Raw genomic sequence first — 6,000 nt, forward strand, 5'->3', positions numbered from 1 at the left:
CTTATCTAATTTACAAGAACCTACTTAATCTATTACCTATTGTACAGGCACTTATTTAAAATTAAGTCTAATTATTATTAAATTAATCTTATTTTTAAAATTTTCTTTTATGTATATATTTTTATAAATATTATAAATCTATATTAGACATTTTTGTATTTTGTACCTGTACCTATTAAATACCTAGTTATTACAAATTGATAAACTATAATTTCCCATTGGACACATTTTTACTTTTAGACAATATTAAAATTGACTTCTTCAATTATAATAGAAGACCAGTTTTAAATCAGTTAAATCACTTGTATCTGTGTGTAGTGCATACTTTATAAGATAGGTATGTTAAACATTGTATGAATAATTTAATACACCAAAAATAGCACAACTTACAAAAAAAATTAAAATACAAAAAGGGACAAATAAAAAAAATAGTACAAGAGATTTTGGTAAAGATGTATATAAGTACTGAAAGAAAAAATGTAGTTTGTAAAATGTCTAAATTGAAATTTAGTTCTTATATAAAACTAAATGTCCAATAAGTAACAATTAATTAGTAAGTAAGTAGTTAATAAGCAGGTAGGTAACAAATAAAAATTTTACAGATGTTGAGATGTCACACAATATATTGTATACGGATAATTTAGGTAGATACTAGTATTTAAATACTTTGCTTACTATTTAATATATTATTTAAGTTATTTTCTTGGTTTTAAATTCTAAACAGTTAGCAGAGCAAGAATGTATTGATTTTACTAAAATGTTTATGAAGAAAATATGTATTCAGTAGAATAAAATGCTTTTATCATCAACTTCTAAGGATGTTTCTAGTAACTTATCTAGTAACTAGTTAGTACTCTTAAGAAATCAAAACTGAAAATGCTCAGTTCTTTTTAAAAATAATCAAAAAAACAAATAAAATATGAACATTAAAATAATTGTTCAGTAACAAAAATTAATGAGTATCATATGAATATAAATAATAACCACAAAGTTTAATAATTTTGCTAATGTTTCTTAAATAATTATAATGATTTCTCATAGATTTAAATTGTAATACATCCTTAAAATGTACCTACTTAGTGATGAGGTACACTCGACACCTACTGTGTAGTGATTCTCTGGAGGATTTTTTTACATGAACCACCCACTAATGACTAATTACTATATTTAACCATTTCGGTCCCCTTGCACATTGCAATGTACATCAATTGCATGTACGATTTATTTTATCTGTATTAAATCAATTTCCGTGATAATAGTAGATTCTGATAGTACAACTTCTATTTTATACACGATTATTATAAAGATTCTTTATAAGTTATAAAGTATATATTGTGTATAAACTATAAGTCATATTTTAAAATATTTAAATAGGTAATAGAAAACAATTTTATGGTAAAAAAGGACAAACATTTCTAGTACACGTGTTTAATTACCTATCTACATGACTACATAAAATATAAATGTAGATTTCTTAACACAATTAAATTTCATTAAATATCATTGTACATATACGATTCTAACTTTTTTGATTTCAATTTAAATTATAACAAAATAATTAACATTGTTATTTATCATTTAAGTAATTTTATCTACCTATATTTTAACTTAAAATGTCTGTAAAAATAATTGTTATTATATATTTTTAATTTGTATGGCTTCATTATAAACTACTTATGAGGTATCTTGTATTAAATTTACAAAAATTTTCACCAAGTGAATAATTTTTTAGACGACATTTATAGAAAAAAAACTAAAAAAAATATACAATCTACATTGGAATTTATCCTGTATTCTTGTAAAAATTAATTTTAATTAAAATTTTAAGTTTATTCAGTCATTTTATTTCTGTGTTACCTAATTCAAATTATTGGCCGAGGCCCAAAGTATAAAGATTTAACAAAAATTAAAATGAATAAAATATAAATTTAAATATAAAAGAAGTTACCAAGTATGGTATAGACCCAATCACACTCATAATAGTACCTAAGCTATTTCAAGGTACCTATGTTTTAAGTGTTTCATTCTAGAATAAAAAATACGAAATATAAATTCATGATCAAAATATCTGATAAAAAAAAATTCATTTTAGTGTCCCGCCTAATTGGTTTTCTACTGGTTAGTTCATAAATCATAATATGTAGTTTGTTCTGCTTCTGTACCAAAATTTGATGATAAATACAATGAAAAACTAAAAACATAAATATCTATATAGACTATATCATTGAACTTTGTAATGTTAAAAGGCAATAAGTAAGGGTCAATACTATAAGTTTTTTCAAGAGTCCAATAACCTAAAAAATTTTTAAATATAAATATATCTAATAAAGAGGGATAAGTATATACAGTGAAACCTCCCTTACCGGACACTTTTATGAAATTTTAACTTTTGATTTTAATCATTTCTATCGTAAATTTGTAGAATTCGAAAATGCTAATACGAAATGACTTCGTGTCAAAATACGAAAAAATCTAAAGTACCTAACTGATTTTTTTAATATATTATGTTAGTTTTAATTATTATATTATACATTTTTTTTATCTTTTTACATTCGCATTTTTAAAAATATATAAAAAAGATTAAAATAAAAATAAATTAAATTTATTATGTTCCTATATGTATATAAATAAATATATAAATTAATCAATTTTTTAATTACAATTTCAATTTTTTATTTCTCTAGTATTATACTTCTCCCTCTAAATACCGAACACCTCCAAATAGCGGAAAAATTTCAGCGACCGAGGGTGTCCGGTACTGTAGTAGCTATAGCGACTTAAAATTATGATAGATATCTAGGCACCTATATTTTACAAACACAATATTTAGTTATATGTAGGTACCTATAACGTAAGATTACTTAGCGATTTTAAAACGCAGATAAGATCGACGCTTTCCACGGCACAAACATGGTCCAACACCACACAGATTTATAAAAATATTTAGCCGCACACAAAAAATAGTACGATACCGCAAATTTTTTTTAAAACAAATACAAATTGAAATATAAAAATATTACATAGAATTAAATTCAAATTCGATAAAATCAAAATACGCAATCTAAATTAAAAATAGCATTTCTAAAATAATAATTTGTAAAAATAATGTAATAATTTAAGTATGAATATTGTATTACCTATATTGGTTTAAAATGTAAATATGTTCCACTATAGTTAGTCTGTAGTGAGCAGGTACTGATATACTAAATTGACTTCTCGTTCTCGATCACATTTCTACGATTATTTGTAAAAAGTTTAAACATTATATTTATTTTATTTTAAATGTCACGCGCGATGGTTCGGCGACTGAAAGACCACTGAAAACTCATTACAAATTTGTACATTGTGGATATATTCTTTTACAAATGAAACTAATAATGTTGCGCTATCTTGATTTAGATATACTTATTTATCGATAAGCAACGATCGTGGAAATATACGGCTAAATTGTATGCGGTAATGGGATATCCGCTGTATTTTAAAATCTGTGTGCGGTTTTGTCCCATGCGTATTTTACGTATATGTGTGGTAGGTAACGGGCGACGGCCGTTAAGATAAATAACAGTACAAAACAGTACCAATCTATTAAAAATAATAATACTAAATTACTAAACAGTAAATGGTGTATATTTTTGGGCTTTTTTTATTATATTTTATAAATTACTTAATATGAATCATGTAAACTTTATTATGTAACGAATGATGATACAAGTGATACAACCTCGTAGTTCGTAGTTACATATTATGTCATATACTTATGCTTAGTGATATCTACAATAATATGTGCTTGATAAAATGTATATATTAATATTATAATGATTTACCATAGTCTACCTTATTTATTCCAATTTGAAACTTGACATAATAGTTATGTTTTTATAAAGTTTCTTTTAAATAATCTTCTAGCATAAGTACCGTCATATTATGGCATAATTTCAGACGATTTTTAAGCTATTTCACTAATAATAAAAAATGTATTTATAGTTTAATTTAAATTATTCCTATCTAAATTTTATAAAAATATTTTTTTATAAGCGTTTAAATTTAGAATTTTAATAAAATTCGTAAAATATCAAAATTTATCAAATTATCTTGTTACAAATTTAAAAAAAAATTCTTTTTATATATTATAAGATTTTGAGATTTAATACAATATTAGAACAAAATTACATATTTAAACTATAAATAACGATATTCATTATTTTATTATAGTTAAAAAAACATTATTCGTGGTGAAATACAATTATTATTATGTATATTATTATTTATTATATTTTATTCACACAATGGAATTTTTCAAATGCAATATTTTTGGCAAAAATTATTCCAACCTACTGTAGTTATTGTTAATAAGTAGGTACCTAAAATAAATTAGTTTATCTAACAGCAATATCAAAAACATGACATGAAATATACTTCGCGGTATAGCCGTTATAGGCTGATAGATCGTCTTCTCTGAGGATCGTTTTTCGTATACAATAATGAAACGTTGATTAAAACTTAACACACTCTCATCACAGTGGCCCACTCGACATTTACCGTACAGCAGAGTGATACTTATAAAATATAAATTAGCCTACCTTTTATTTATTTATTTAAATTATTTTAGAGGATATAACAGATCATAACGTATTAACGTCAGATGTGGATCCAGAACATATTTATGAGGTGAGGAGGGATGAATTTTGGGTAAAAATTTAACCAAAATCTGATAAAAATACGTCTAAGTACCTATGTTCACTAATAGATGAATATATTATTATTCAAATTCAAATTTTTCAGTATAATTAGATTAATAAAATACATGATTAATAAAGTTAAATTAATTGTACATGATGTATAATAATTAATAATAAAATGTTTAAACGTAAAACATGTTTTATATTATAGGTATACAAAAAAAAGATCACAAAATAAATTCGACAAAGTCGTACCGTATTTTTGATTTTACAAATAAAACAACCACACTTGTTTGACGTTGGTGATCATCGGTCACAGCGAATCCCGAAAAAAAATATACATTTTTAAAAATTTTAAATATATTAATTGATTATAAAAATTAAAAAATGACCACTTATTACTAGTTACGTACACATTTACACACACACACACACACACAGAAATGGAAATTGCCTATATTAAACTTCTTAGAAACGGTCGGTATAAAATGTATATCTATATATCTATATCATAGGCGTGTCTAGGCCTCATTCGTAGGTCGTGCACAACAGTAGCATATCCATGATGATGAGGTTAAAAATATTATGACTTATGAATGGGGCTGTAAATTGAATGCACTAAAAAACCTTGTGCCTTGGTTATCAGTTAAGTACTAGTAAGCCAAGGTTTATAGATTATAATCTATAAACCTTGCTAGTAAGCCACGGTAATTTCAAGAGTCAAAGGTTTAAGGTACTGATATAGATATACGGTATCTATAGTACTTAAGTGAACGAGTACAACAACTCGTACAAATTATATTTAAACATTTTAAACTTAGAAAGATGACCGAACAGCTGGAGTATACCGTATACATTAATAAATAAAACCTTTTAGGTAGTTCGCTCAACATAAAAATATTTCGAAAGTATTTTATAGAGTGATTTTATATTTTGTAAAATTTTTATTCAAATTGTATATTTTTTTATGGTGACAATTTATTATATATTATTTATTTATTTTTAAATATTTTTGAAAAAACTATTTGCTTAATTTATAGTTTTAATTTGAAAAAAAGAAGCTCGTAAAACACTCCTAAAATAGTAAAATCTAATTATGAAAATAATATTGTATAATATATATATATATGTACAATAAAAATATATAAAAAAAATATATGGTCTTAAAACATACTTCAAAAATCATAAATTAATTAAAATAATATATTATAAAATGATTCAATTTTTATGAGAAAAATGAAGGATGAACACAAAGTAATAATACTATATAATTTATTATGATACTATTTTTCGTATTTCTTTACACGTTTACACTGTCCAT

The sequence above is a fragment of the Rhopalosiphum padi genome, chromosome 3 (assembly GCF_020882245.1).
Source record: "Rhopalosiphum padi isolate XX-2018 chromosome 3, ASM2088224v1, whole genome shotgun sequence".
Classification (NCBI taxonomy): domain Eukaryota; kingdom Metazoa; phylum Arthropoda; class Insecta; order Hemiptera; family Aphididae; genus Rhopalosiphum; species Rhopalosiphum padi.